General features: G+C 41.1%; 1 protein-coding gene across 6 annotated transcripts in view; it reads right to left on the minus strand.

The window, feature by feature from the left end:
- Nucleotides 1-15,848, minus strand: part of MTUS2 (microtubule associated scaffold protein 2) — a 261,088-nt gene that overhangs the window by 228,720 nt on the left and 16,520 nt on the right. For 2 of the 6 annotated variants that reach the window (XM_058045824.1, XM_058045829.1), the window contains exon 1: nt 2,428-2,736. The exons of 2 other annotated variants lie outside the window; for them this stretch is intronic. The gene's annotated coding sequence lies outside the window, so the exon portion shown is untranslated. Of the gene's footprint in view, nt 1-1,886; nt 2,153-2,427; nt 2,737-15,848 lie in introns of those variants that run through there. 2 more of the 6 variants (XM_058045825.1, XM_058045828.1) reach the window with 1 other exon arrangement.

Raw genomic sequence — 15,848 nt, forward strand, 5'->3', positions numbered from 1 at the left:
GTCAATGTGCCACATGAGAGTTGATTATTTTCTCCATTCTGAACTGCCCACTACAAAGTGAGGTCTGTGTTGCAGCTCACCAGAGCAGGATTCCACTGCATGCAGTGGGTGTTGCATGTCTTGGAGCAATGCATGGGCACAGGGGTGCTTTTGCTGGTGAGACAGCACTGGAGGATATTTAGGATGTGGGAGCCAGACCTGGTGTAGCATCACCCTTAACTCCTCCTGTGTCAGTCCCCTCCATACACTGTCCTCCTGAAAATTAAAATAGGTTCTTTCTCAGAGGAAAATAATTAGTTGTCTCCAAAAGGCAGCATTAGAAGCAAAGAAACCCAGGCAACAAAATAAAATCCAGGCAACAAGAATCTGAGACTGAGCAGGAGAATGAAGATAATTAACTGCATTTCTCAAAGAAGACAAAGATGCTCCAGAATGTGATGAACTGTGCACCTCACTCTGTGGTGGTGAGCCTAAATGACCAGTTTAACTTCAGATGGTGAAAATGAGGCAAAATTCCTCCCACCTCCTGTGCTGTCATTCCTCAATGCACAGAACAGTTCAGTGGCAGCAATTCCCTTTGTAAAGGGTTTTCTCACCAACTTGACAAGGGCTCTGCATCACTGGTTAGTTTTACTTATGGATTGAGAAAAAGTAGAATTTTGTTACTTATGAATTTGAAAACCTCTTAATATATATTGAGACCTGTCAGACTCATACAAGTAAAGGTGGATAATTTTTAACAACCAGGGTCAAACACATTCTTCCTTGGACTTGCCAGGTTTAACATCACATGCCAGTAAGAAACTAAGCCAAAATGCTGGCCAAATGTCTCTGTCCACAAGTATCACCCAAACTATAGCCAGCAGAATCACACAGAATCACAGAAGTTGGAAGTAACCCACAAGGATCATCAACTCCAACTCACATTCATTCACAGGACATCTCAGCCCAAATGCTCCATCACTTGTAACCACCTACAAATATACTTATGCTGTTGTGGAAGTGCAAAAATTATTTTTAAAGCTTCATTTTGTAAATTAATTCAGTGGTTGCCTACATCACAGAGGTATTTTATAAACACTAGTACAAAAACACAGAAATTTAGATACTTAGATACTCCACATACTGCAACAATTCTTTCTCATCAAAACAACTTCCATTGTACATATTGCCACAGGAATTCATATTTAATTACAGATTTAACAAAGAAATATAGATGTAGGATATCTGAACCCAGGTCTCATTTCAAATGTTAGAATGAGAGTTTCAATCAGTGTAAGGATAGAAGTATCTGGGAAGCCCTGACAGACTCACACTGAAATTCTGTGTTTAAAATCTGATTACTTAAAAGAAGAAAATTCTGAGTATTCAATCTTTTCACACCTATCCAACAATTCAACTTTGGGAAGGTGCATTGAAACTTTCACTATGTCTGCACCTTGTATTTTTAGGATACGAAGCAGTATGTTACAAATATAGATATTTATGTTTTTTTGCCTGTGAAGTCATACACTGATGTAGCAGAAGACACGCTTTAATATCAAATCTGAGTGAAATTTAATTACTTAAACCAGAGCTGTAACAAAGGTGCTAAAGCAGGATGTAAATTTTGCGCACCTGCATGTATTTGCACAATTCCAGATGCAAGCACTGAAATTCCCAGTGGGGAGTAAAGTCACAAGCCACAGTGAGATGGACTAAACACAGAGAGCCATCTGCTTCACAGCCCCAAACTAAACAAAACACACATATAGCTGCAGTGAGTATACAGATAGTGTAGACATAATAGGATTTCTGATACTGCTATTTTTACCTCGGATAACTCAGTCTATAATAAAGAAGAATACAGTGTCCTGCACTGGACAAGCCAGCTGCTGTGAACTCACCCAAGCATTCAACTTTCTATTCTGGGTCCCCTTGTGGGCAAGTCAGATCCAGATCTTCTCTCTCGCATCCAAACTTTCTTTGTTTTTACCCGAGACCACATCTCACTCTGAGAAACCATCGCCTTCAAAAAGAGCAGAGTGAGCCCAGCAAGGGTCAGCTTGCAGGACTTCTCTAGGGGCTAAGAACAAGTAGATCTGCCAATCTGGCCACCCACTCCAGAAAGCATTTCTCCAGCTTAGCTTTCCCACCGTAAATTCTTGATGCAGAGAAACAATTAAAAATAAAAAAAAAAAATAAAAAAAAAAGAAAAAAGCAATCCAGTCGTTTATCCTCCAGGCTGGAGAGAATGAAAGAGGCTGCCACAGCAGAGCCTGTTTTGAATGCTTGGCAGGTACACAAGCACAAGGGGGATGATGCTATAGATAAGCATAGACAGAAATAGCTAGAAGGATGAGCTGGCTCAGGGTAGCAATGGTGAAAGGCAGCAATCTCTCTTCTCCTGTGATTGTACAAAAACTAGCATCTGACCCGCAGACTCACCGAGAGTGTTGGCAGGAGAGGGTCCCTCCAGGCTCTGAGCCTCACACTGGAAATTTCCTCCTTGCACAGATCCCCTTCCCCATCTTGGATACATGCTTTGAAGGCTGCATCTTCTCAGCCTGCTTCTGACTCAGAGCACAAAACCTGCTTGCTGCCTGTCGGGGGTTTTGGTGCTGTTCCCAGAATCCTGCCAGGAAGCTGCAGCTCACAGATCCCCCTGCGCCAGCAGGAAAATCCAGTAACTGGGGCTCAGGAAATACTGCCAAAGCACCAAACTGAAGTATCTGGGCAGCCACCTCATGTCTCCCCCATGAGCAGCCTCACACAGCTCTCCCTACTGCTGGTACCAGCCCACAAAGAGACAGAGATGTCACCTGGCACTTATGCAATTCTGCTGCAAAAATACAAAACAGTTAAATGTGCCACCATTTAATCACCGTTTCTTCCCCATTCCTTTTCTGTATGGCAACAAATTCTAATTTTCTTCTAAAACTGGAGAACAGTCTCACCTGAATATGCCTGCACTGGGGAAGAAGGATTAAAAATCCTGCTTTTTAAAGCTGCTTGAGCAGGAGAAGATTAGTCAGTGCCTACTTTACCCTGTGCAGTATCGATATCCAGGAACCCAAATCCTTGTCTATCAGTATGATGGGACACCAGAGAAACTACACAGCTTGGAAAGGGTTGAGATGGGCAAGGATACTGAGCTCAGCTAGAGGTGGCAGTCTGGGAAGGGAGAAACTCCTCCTCAATCTGAGAAAACTGAGAAGGAGGGAAGTAAAGAAAGGTGAGAGTCACAGGCATTACCACTGTGGTTTCACTGATGGGATGCAAAGGTGATTGAGGGCATGACAAGGTGTGCACCAGGGAAGAGATAAACTACAGAAAATTAGGACTGGGTCACAGACAAGTGAAACTATGCAATACAGCAGAATTCATGAGTGGGGCAAGCAGCCAGGAATGTGAGAACACAACAGAAGGAGGAAACAGGCATGGCAAGAAAGCAATGTCATGAGAAATGGAAGGAGAAGAATGATCTGAGAAACAAATAAAAAACTCAGTGCTTAGAAAGAAAATGAGGAAAAATAAATCACAAACTAACACCAACCTCATTTTAAATCATTTTGTTAATCTGTTGAGCCTGAAAACATCACTTTCTGACACATGTTCCGATTCCCTTTTTGCCACTGGGGGATACATTACTTCAACCACTGAACCATGCTCCTGTGTCCATAAGGAAATGTCCTGAGGGACTTCCTCACCTCCTTTAGAGCAAGAGGACAGAGGACCTCTAGCACAGTGTTGGTGGCAGGGCAGACAGGAGCCATGCCACACAGAGCTCTTCACCTCCCACATCACCGCTCCATCAGCCCAGTGAAGGGGCACACACAGATGTGGGATCAAACTCTGCTATTATGGGACAGCTGCTGCCTCGCTCACCAGCTGCCAGCACTGCCAGCTCAGGCTGCTTGAGGAAACCTCACAGGCCACAGCTATCCCACTCAATTAGTCATTCCCAAGTAGCTTCCCGGGAATAAGGTCACCTTCCAAGATTCGACTGAAATGGGTGACTGCATGCAGCCGCCTGATGGGGACATGTCCTGACCCTACCACTCCTGAAAATAGGCCTGGGTACCCACTGGGAGAAAGTTGCCTGGCAGGCTCTAATTCAGACCAGGAATTAGCTGCTCCAGCAGCTTCCCAGTGTCAGCAGAAAGGCTCTCCTTGGGGCCTGGCAATGCCCTTTGCTAATAGAGACAAACCCATCACTTAACATAATACTGCAGTTGGTCAGAGAAAACACGTTGTTTTTTCATCCCACTCCATTTGTCTTGACTATCCTGGAAAATCAGAAAAAAATAGTATGCCTGTCATGGTAGGAAAACTCAAGAACCTTAAATAAATGGCTTTTGAGATAGAGCTGATAAAGAAAAACCTTAAGTTCAGAAAGATAAAACCTACAAGTGACAGCAGAGATACAAATGGAAGCTTAAATTTGACATGAAAAAAAAAAAAAAAACACAACAGCAAGCCTTAAATAATTTGTGCCCAGGCAAAGTCTTCAGGCACATTTATTTGCTGTTTTCCATGAAGGAAAACATTATTGTTATAAAAATTACTGCACATGTTTTTGATTATGTTGTTTTGTTGGATAAGAACAAACGCTGCCTGACAGTGCTTCAGCAATAGTAGTACAGCACTAAAGCACCCACTATAATTTAAATTAAAGCTTTTCAAACTCATTAAACAAAGCATATGTGGACCATTAAATAAAAAGGGCATTTCAAAAATTCACAGGGTGTAAACCGTTCCTTTCTAAAACATTCCTATCAGCTAGGGTTACCTCCTTTCAGATTAATGGAGAAGAGAGCCTGAAAAGCAGGTAACTGTGACCTAAAGAAAATAAGAGGGAAATGTTTTGGCAGTTGATTGGAATAAGTACTTTGTACCAAGCAGTTAATGATTTCAGACCTGCCCTGTGTTTTTTGCACTACTTCCACAATAAGGTGAACTGATACCACCTGTTCTTTGTCAAAGAGGAGAACACAGTTTAAGTATTTACAGTTTGATATTTACCATTTAAATGATGGGTAAGAAAACAAGAACAGTAACAGATGGGCTTCTTTTAACTGCATTTAAGTTGTTTAGAGCTATTTCTGGGTAAAAAACCCCAACAAACCAACACACACACCAAAAAGCAAACACAATATGCCCTCCCGATGCATACTCTTCATCTGAGATTCAACATCTACATTTGTTGAAATAAAAGTGAACTGGAGTCCAGTTTTTAAACTATACAATTGATACAATTTAATGCCCCATTTTTAACTTGCAAAGGTGTTGAAGGAGCTGTTTTATTTGCCAAGAGACCCCAAATATTACTTTATATTTCCACTGGGATTTGGATGCTGATTATTTTCACAGCTAAAAACCTGCCTGGTATGTTTGATCTTCCTCACCAGCACCACAAGGAAAAAGCTCTGTTAAGGTCTTTATTCTACCAGGAATAAACAGTTTTGAAAATTAACTGGGAATCTCCTTATAGGCAACAATACACATACAGCTTATTTCCCAGTATAGTTTTAGGAGGACATTCTTCCACCTGAAATATCATTATATAAGGTCTTGCACAAAGACCACTATAAGGAAATAAACCAGTGACAGATAGCAGCACTCCTCATCAGTCAAGCCAGCAACAGCCAAAAATACATACAAACCCTTTTGCAACCAAAAATATCCCCAAAAATCAGATACAAGAACACCATGAACCCAAGAAGTTCCCAAGCACAGATGAAAGAGCACAAGAAATAAAAATTTAAATGTTTTCTTTCTCTACAAAGAACTTGCATGTCAAGCATGTTGTGCTGGTTATGGCTTGTGTAGAATTAATTCTCTTCACAGTGGCTGCTTACTAGACTGTGTTTTGGATTTGTGCTGGGAAAAACAAAGTGTTGGTAATCCAGGGATGTTTTGGTTGCTGCTGAGCAGGGCTTACACAGGGTCGAGGCCCTTTCTGCCTCTCACCCCACCCCACCAGTGACTGGGCTGGGGGTGCACATGGAGCTGGGAGGGGACACAGCAGGGACAGCTGACCCCGGCTGACCAAGGGGATATCCCAGACCAGGGGGTGTCATGCTCAGTGTATAAAGCTGGAGGAAGAAGGAGGAAGTGGGGGGGGACATTTGGAGTTATAGTGTTGTCATCTAATTGCAAAAGTCCCATACCTTCTCAGTGATTTCTCACGGTCATCTCCTCACAGCACTGACTCCTTCTTCACAGCACAGCCAACAAACTCCAACTCTCTCCTCACCCAGCTCACCCATTCTTTTGTAGCACTCATCTCCTTATCGGACACAGCTGTGGCCTATTAAGTCCAGGCCTGTTCCTTATCTTTGGTGATTAGAACAGCTGCAACTCCTCAGGTGTGAGACTACCTTCTGCACAATCTTTATTTTCTTACATTCTATCCTCCTATTATGAGGTTTGTCTTCCCAAGTCAGAGCCCTGTGTGATGGGCCTACTGCTCTCCTGGAAATGGCTGAACATCACCCTGCCCATGGGAAATGGTGATTTTAATTACTTGTTTTTCTTTGCTCACATGAACAGCTCTTGCTTTCCCTATCAAACTGTCTTTAACTAAACCCACAAGTTTTCTCATTTTTACTCTTTGAATTCTCTTCCCAATCCTGCTGGTAGGGAATGTATGAGGGGCTGACTTGGGGCTAAACCATGACAAAAAAATATAAAATTCCACAGCTTAAAAGAGGTTTTGGGGTTTTCTTGTTTGTTTGGGTTCTTTTATCATAGCTTCTAAAAAAACATCACCACTGATTTGCTTCAGAAACAAGCATCTTTTAGCTCAATAGACTTTTGTATTTATCCTTTGTCTGAACTGGAAGCATTCATATTCAGTTACTGTGTAACACAGCCTGTACAAGCAGCAAGTTAAGATCACCATCAGAATCAGTATTCTCTGACATCAATACATAATTCCATTACAGAATAGAAACTACCTAGGAGAGAAGTTCTAGTTGTCCATACTGTACTTTAGCATGCAATTGTAGAACAGCTTTTTGGGGGGTGGATTTCTTTTTTTTGCTTTTAGTGCTTGTACAATCTACCATGCTGAAATCATAGAGATGAAAATCCTTGAGCTACAAAATTGTCAAAGCTGTCTTCAGCCATTGTAAGGTCCAGAAGTGCTCCTTGATTGCTCCACACACATTCATCACTGTCTTTTCTGAGGAACCTCCCAGCTAGGGCTAGCTTACTGCCTGCCTTCTACTGAATTAAAATGCTCATTACTGGGGTGTTCTATGCTTTAATCATCTTTCCATAAAGGAATTTGAAGGTGTTTTACAGCAGTTGCCCTCTCAGATCAGAGCTGAAGCCCATCTGGCTTCTCACCCTATGCTCAATATCCGTATGAACCATACTTCACAGGATGACATAGGAGTAATGCAGAAAGCATAGAAGGGACATTCCCCTCCTCTATGACCCCATAGCCTCAGATCCACCCACTGCAGACCAAATGAGCTCTTACACGTAAGGGTTCCCTTTATGTCCAAGTACATCCTAAATTACTACGAGTAGTTTATATGCATGACCTGTCTTCTTTTTGACTTTGTGGCCAGTTTCAAGCAACTGTGGTAGAAGTGCTGAATTCCCACAAATTCTGTGAAAGCTGGTGATCAGGGAGTAGAGCTGAGGAAAGCACAGAAAGTAGCTTTCACTTCATGTGACAACAGAAAGTTTTCATGGGAAAATTTTTTCTTAATGATGAGAAAGCTGCAACTGAAATAAGTATTTTATGATACACTAAGGAATTAATCTCCTCATCACAGTGTCTCTCCCATGGTGACTGTCTATTGCCTAATGAGGTGCTACTGTGACTGATGTTTCCACAGCAATTTCAGCATCACTAAAGGACTCTCCCCTGTGTGGCTTCTTTGGCTTCCTACAAAAGAGCTTGGTACACCTCAGTAAAAAGTTAACTAATCATGAGAGAAAAATCCAATAGAAACCAAGTTTCAGTTGTTCTGCTATTTTTGTGACCATTTGCATAATTCTCTAGTCTTGAAACTCATAAAATTGTCCTGTTTTAAAAATTCTACTAATTTTTGGTGGACATGTTAATTGATAAATGCAACATTTCTTTATGTGAAAGGGATTTGCTCTTTTTCTCCTGGATCAACATTGGATTTTACAGATTGTCCCATTGATTTCATGTTAGAATGTAGAGTGATTGGAGCTCCCAGCACTCATAAGAAAATTCTCTAAAATTAATTGAACACAGTGCAAGTGTATCCGGCCAGTTCAGGAACAGCTTCCTCCTACCCTTATTTTTGCTGATACTTGTATTAGGATATGATAACATGCTCTGCATACAAGAAAAACTTTATAAGTACTCATAACACTGCATAAGAACTTTTATTTACATGCATGAGACTCATCTGTTGCAGCTCCAGGTTTAAGGACCAATAATTCAAACATGAGGCAAGTAAGGAAACAGAAACATGGGGATGTCTGTCAACTGGGCAAAAGATGATAAATTACACCAGTCACAGATCTCTGGTAAGAACCAAAACTACACAACACTGAGTAAGAGGTTCTGAGTACTAACGTCCTTTCTCTAGCTACCTTCCTCTAGCAATTCTGTGGATGCTAAAAACCAAAGTGTTCTTCAACAAAAACACACTTCAATTCTATTGCTCTTGAAGTTTAAATTATTCCCAGTGTCACTGTTAGACTTCCTCCGGAAGGATTGGTTTTACCATTGTAATACTGGTGTCTGATGTACGCACATAGTTACTTTTCAAGTTACTTTTACTGAGGGGACTATCCTACTACCTGGATTCAACCTCCAGTCATGCTTGATATCAATTAAATATTTCCAGATGCCTGAGCAGAGTCTAAAAGAGTACCCATGCAATTAGTGAGTGCCATGGATTCTCATCAGTGCATGTGAAAATGGGTCAGCAACATTTAGAGGGTGCACATGTAAAAGATGACATCTCAGGATGCCTTCCAGCTCTCCTCTTCTAAGTCTACAACATACACCATTAAGATAAAGCCTGTGTTGAACAGTACATTTTTTGATCTGTGTTGAAACAGACCAAAAAACAGTATGTATGTTTCTACCAGACTGCATGTTGTTATCTTGTTGTTATTATCATATTTCTAGAGTCCCATACTGTTGTTATTATATTCTTAAAGTCCATAACTTCTAGCTGGTTTTCTACCAAGCAGCTCTTCTCTGTAGCACAGTTCCTCATGGCTTCACAGGGGCTCCTCCAGGGCTCTCGACCCACCCCTTTTATCCCAGCTATCTTCACGAGCTGCAGCTGCTGCCCAACTAAGGACTTCGCAGCTGTAGCTTATTTAGAATAGCTAGGACCCACTTATCCAATACATAGATTTTTCAGGGACTCTCTCTCCACATTTACCCCTTTTTCTATTACTAACAGATGTATTCAAATACAATATAGATATTCAAGTACAATATATGCATTTCCTTACAATACATGTTTTTGTTCCAAGACTCAAAGGCCTCGTACAACACACAAGTACAATACACACATTCCCCCATGACTCAAAGGTCATGTACAACACACACACAGCTTCTTGACTCAAAGGCCATTTCTCGCAGCTCCTGGCTGCCACAGCTCCTTGATTCAATAGCTATATTCTTCTCTACATCTCTCAGGCTGCATACCTCCATCTCCACAGCTCTTCAGGCTGCATACCTCCATCACGTCGGGGTCATCAAATGTTGTTATCTTGACATTATTGTCATATTTCTGGAGTCCCATACTGTTGTTATTATATTCTTAAATCCATACCTTCTAGCTGGTTTTCTACCAGGCAGCTCTTCTCTGTAGCACAGTTCCTCATGGCTTCACAGGGGCTCCTCCAGAGCTCTCAACCCACCCCTTTTATCCCAGTTATCTTCACAAGCTACAGCTGCTGCCCAACTAAGGACTTTGCAGCTGTAGCTCATTTAGAGTAACTGGAACCCACTTATCCAATACATAGATTTTTCAGGGACTCTCTCCACAACTGCAGACCATTTAACCATCTTCTTTGAAAGCTTTTGTTGCTTCCCTGAAGTTTACTTCCTCATCATCCCTCCAAGTTTTATGTCTGCCACTCCTTAGACTTTCAATTTTTGCACCTAATTATCCTCCCCCTGTCTGTTTTCTCTAACCTCAATTTCCTGCCTTCTCTTCTGTATTTCCACAGAAATTTAAACCATGCTTGCAATCATACTGTACTGACTGTTTCCCTAAATCACACATGAAAACAAGTGATAAGTACCATCCTAAGACACAGCTGAAGCTGTCAAGGATTCTCTTGAACATTTTAGCTATGAAAGACCTTCAGCTTTGCTGAGAGATTTTGTTTTACTCACTACATCTACTGTGGCTTAAGATCATGCTGCAAGACACTCTGAACACTAAGAGTTAAGCAGTGCAAGTGGCTCAGTTCTATGCTTTTCAGCCTTAGTGTGCCAGATATTTTTACAGTTTTTGTTATTCCTACACAATTCCCAGCAGCAAGGGCCAGAGCCCATGTAATGATGTGCGTCACTGAGAGCACTCTCCTTCAGCCTGCAGTGCCCAGCCATGCCAGCAGCCAGTCTGCTAAATGATCAGCTAGCATCAAGAATAAAGAGTTTAAGCTGTGTAAATAAGAAGCATTCATGTAGTTGGGAAGGGAGGCATTAGTCATTGTGCTAACAGAATATCCTGACTACAAAAAGCACCATAGTACACACAGATCAAGGATCCGCTTATCACTGATATCAAATAAGAGGATTACATATTGCATTAACTAGAGATGTTTTCATATTCCCTGCTCTCCATATCCCAGGCAATTTTCTCTGGCCTCTCAGAAGAGAGCACTCAAAATGAACTCCTAGAGTATAAAAGTTAATAAGCAGGGGGGATGGCTGAAATTCACTAGATCAGCAGGAAGCCAACTTCTCAGCAGCAAAATAAAGATTTCTTCTGTTCTCTAAAGATATTTCATTGAGCACAAATTCTTTTATTCCACCAAGAACATGAGATGGCATAGACTCTTGCACCTTACTTTGATAAACAGCCTACACTTACTTGCTCTCACAAGAAAGGGAGGCTGTTCCCTTATGGTGTGAGGCTGGGTAAAGGAAATGGTGCCTGCAAGAGGGCTTGTAGACTAGTCAGCAAGGCCCAAATTTACTACAAATGGAGACCAACAGTGTTCTCTAGTGAAAAGTGGCTGTTTACAGTTTTGGGCAATTCATGCCAAAGAGGAAAGTCTGCACTGCTCTGTTATGTGTGCATAGCACTCTCCTGGAATAAAAGTGATGTGTCAACTCAGAAGGGTGACTAGTGCACCTGAGGAGGTGCTCAGTGATGGCTCCTCCTAGAAAAGCCCTCAAGTCATGTGTAAATACCCAGATATCCTGCAAAGGGAAGCTCCAGCTCTGACAGACCTCCACACTTAAAAAATGAGACTCCAGGACTACCGATTCCACTCTCTGCTGTGGAACTTTCCTCAGGATATTGTCCTACCAATGGTTTGCAGGTGCATTTTTTCAGAATTAGTGCTATTCATTCTTCCCTTGGGTCAAGTGGCAAGGACAGTTTTTGTAATTCCAGCTGGTAAAAAAACTCTACTCCAAGAAGACTGCATAAACCAGCTGGATTTTTACAGCAGCAGCACCCTTTCCTTCAATGCAGCTTGCAGTACTACAAACTAGAAATTTAAGGCAAAATCCAAACTCCTTTAATAACATTTAAAAAGTGAAATAAAATTGGTATATTATGAGGTACAGCCTGGAAGTTTTTATAAAAAAGATGTGTCTTGAAGACGCAGTCTGTGTTCATGATACAATACATCAATGAGGACCTAATGGGCTTAATCCACTGAAATTTGTTGTCCACAAATGGCCATTCACATAAGAGCTGGACTTGATGGCTCCTGTGGGTCCCTTTCAATTCAGAAGGTTTTCTGAGTGTGAACACTGTAAAACTCAGGTGTTACTCTGTGGTAGAGTTGCTGGAGCTGACTCAGTGCAAAGCCAGATGAGATACTCAAGCCCCAAGTAGTTTTCTTACTTATTCTTGACCAATGAAAGTTGAAAATGCTGAAGTGAATCCATGGAGTTCACTTTATAAATTGTCCATTATTGAGAAGAGATTTTTCATTTCCAGGAAGGGCTTGCACCAAAGGGCAGAAAACGGAAATCTTTAGCGTTCTTGCTAGTGATTTTCTTCATAATTAGAAGAAAAAAACCACCAAACCTCCCACAAGATTAGAACTGACCCACCGTTATTGACCATGCACAAACTCATTATGGCAAATTACATTGCAACAAAACTATTTTTACCAGCATCCCCAGTCAACTTCACCAGTTCCCAGTGTGTGGAAATAAAACCAGTTTAAATGTAACAAACATAATAGTGCACTGTTAGAGTCCACTGACAAGGGGCTCATGAGTCAGACATCGAAGTGGCCAAGGCTCGGTAAAGATGTGAAGGGCATTCAGGACTGAGGATAAGAACTTTCTACTGTCTTGGCCACAGATGAGAGGCAGCAAATGGGGTTGGCACAGGAGGTGGTGCAGCAGGGAAGGTCAGCCTGGAGAGTGGCTGATGTGCACAGCTGTGATGGGAAAAGCACTTCCATCAGAAGTGGGGCACTGAGTATCTGAGGGGTGTTACAGGAGAAGTGACAGGATTTCAAATAAAATGTGTAGGTAACTCCCTGCTGTGAGAGTGGGAAGTAGTCAGCTGTGCTATCTGCACAGAAAAATGTACAGGGAGAAAAAAAAGGAGAATATCTATTTTAGCTACATGCCTGAAATACTGATGAGCCATTCACAGAGAGAAACCAGAGATGCAATAAGGTGCAGAATACCATGGCAGGACATCAGGCAGGTAGTCTTAGAAAGAGCTGACCAAGCAGTGGTGACTGCAGCTGTGAAAGGTGGTAAAACCAGGTCAGTCCCACCCAGGAGCTACAAAAATCCCCCACTCAGGGATGGGGATGAGAGGATGAATTTATAAAGTAATGGCTGGGCAAAAACATCAGCATGTTTCCAAATAAAATGTTTTTCATGTGAAGTGCAGTGTTAACAGCAGGAACAGAAATCCAAGAACATTTAATTTTTTCCAGAAAAAAGCTGAAAAAGTGGAAGAAAAAAATGTGTTAGGCATGGCAAAGTTTGAAGAGACCCATCAATAGTGGTAAAAAGTGCAGCAGAGTAATTTTTCAGAGAGCTGTTTCCTTCTTTGTTTCTTCATCTATAGATAAGCATTCCCCCTTGCCTCTATTCAGACTTGCATGGCTATGATTCCACCTCACATAATTGCAGCTCAGTGGAGCAATAACATTTTCTCCTAACTTAACCAAAGCATTATTTTCAAACCATGTCAATATGAATCTACACACAGTCCATTATAGTTTGTGCTGTGTCCTCCTCTAGTTAGGAGATGAGTCTTTAGGCAACATGGTACTTCCTAACCCTCAGCATACTCTTCTTGCCTTTTCCCAAGTAAAGGAAGGTGGGAAATCAAAAAACCAACAGGTCCAGAAGGTTTTTACTGATGGTAAAAGTAACTGATATGAGCAGGGGAGTCAAGCCAGGAATTTAAAGTATGGATTAATTGAGGGAGACCAGAGGAGAGTCTTGGGAAAGAAAAATCTGTTTGCTGACCTTGAGGGTGTGGAAGGTGGTGACAGTCAACACCTATTTTCTCTCATTGTCACAGCAAGTTTAATCTCAAGCATTTCTATGATACAGGGTGCAAATAATTTCTTTCCATCTGGGATAAGGTTTGGTATTGGAAGAGCTCAATCTCCATCTACTCCCCTAAACTTTCTTTTACCTCTTATCACCACTTGCAGCATAAGCAAAGCAATCCTTTTCATATCCTTTAGAGTTTCATCCTCACTGAACACTATCACTTGTCCCCAGAGTTCTACTTTATATCCTATTACAGTACTACATGGGAATTAAATTAGCAGATGCCAAGCCAATTGCCCAGGGAATTTTAGTAATGTAGTCTTTGAAATTTACTAAGAGTGGAACATGTATCTGCCGCAAAAATAGAATGATGTGGGTTTCTCTAAAAACTGTGGCAGGTTTACAATTTTGTATTTTCTAGTCTAAACTAGAAGTAACATAAACCCCTAAATACACAAAATATAAATATTACCTTTTGTGAGTCAAAACTGAAAAAAATACACATTCTAAAGACAGCCCTATGCCTAAATTCAGGCGTCCTCTGTTCAGAGAATCCCTAAGAGACAAATATCTAACAAATAGATTCTTCAAGAGAATTTGGGAGAAAGATCATACGTGTTTCCCTTTATTTTTAAACAAAGGAATTTGGTGTACTCTTCATCTATTCTCATATTCAAAGGTGGAACAATTATTTACTTTATCTGCTTTTTTAAGGAACCAGCATGCGAAGCATGCTTTTGACTCCATAGAAACACCATTTAAAAGTCAGTCAAATTAATAAAGCCCCAAAATTTACAATTTTAAACAGCATCAGGGCAGACAGAAGAAGAATGTGGTGGAAATCAGAAAACGAAATACAGGCTCCAAGCTTCCTACATTTATTTTTTGAATGGCTTATTATGTCAGCAAAGACCTCCTCTTTCTCAAGAGTTAAACTCTCTTGAGCAAGAAGCAGCCTCACTCTCTCTTTCTGAGGTACCTTTATGCATGGTAACTGTTCATACCCCGTGTAATGCTTGCGCAGACAAAAGGCTTACTCTGAGTTTTTCTTTTTTAAAAAGTCAAAACTAATAAGAAGTATTTTATCCCAGTATTAACTAATGTAATAAGAACAAAGCATTGTCGGAAAAAATTGAACCCTTGCCTTATGAGAGGAAAAGTAAGATCACTGCTGATGTTTCTGGGAAACTTCCTAGGTATGGTAGTGATGGATCCCAACAGTGGAACACAGACAAACCCGTAACTGCAGCTCAAATGTAAACAGATGACATCTGACAGGATTTATGGGAATTCTAGAAAAATATACATGCCAGGCTACAACCCTATGTACTTCCAGCAGGAAAAATAACCAAGTCTACATGTATTTACTTGCAAGAGTAAGTAAAATAAATAAGAGCAGAATAACTTTTGCACTGAAAAACCCTGCAATTAAAAAATTATGAGTCACTCCTCAAAACCCTCACCATTAAAAATAAATTACGACATATTTGTTTGTCAATCGTTAATTCAGACTTCGAGAACAGTTGCATTGCTTTTTCTCCTCAAACTGTAGGTATTAGAAAAAGCTTATACACATATGTATAAAGAACATGCATGCAAATCAGGCATTAAAAAAATCATGAAATATCAGGAGACTCAGAAGAAAAATTAGTAGGACTGTAATGAATATCATTATAATTGACTAGAAAAAACAAACAAAAAAAAAACCCAAACAAAGCAAAGAAGACTGCTTTAGTCTTGGTCCTTACTGCTCACACAAGTTATACCAAGCTCTCCATGAGCACAGACTAGATAATAATGTCTTGTCTGGGGAGGAATTGAATCCTCAGGCTGAAAAAGTACACTCTAACTAGATCCCAAGCCCACAGAGCAACACACCTCCATGTCATCTTGTCTCCACCTTTCTCACTGATAAAGAAACCCAGATGCTGTGCCAGCAAAGGACACCTTTAGACCCCAATATACTTGAAGTGGATGAAGAAGGGTCACCCTCTGTCCTACACCTCATGCCCAATGAAGCAGCCCCAGGCACAGTATGCAGAGAAAGGGATGCACAGACAGAAAACCCTGAGAAAGTTTGCAGAGTCCTACAGACTGCAATACTGAGTTTCGAATGGCTGAAGTGCTACCAGTGATCAGATTGGCTAAATGCAGACATGCTCACATCTTAGGGGGCAACCACAGTTCT

Source organism: Melospiza georgiana, chromosome 2, assembly GCF_028018845.1.
Source record: "Melospiza georgiana isolate bMelGeo1 chromosome 2, bMelGeo1.pri, whole genome shotgun sequence".
Lineage (NCBI taxonomy): Eukaryota > Metazoa > Chordata > Aves > Passeriformes > Passerellidae > Melospiza > Melospiza georgiana.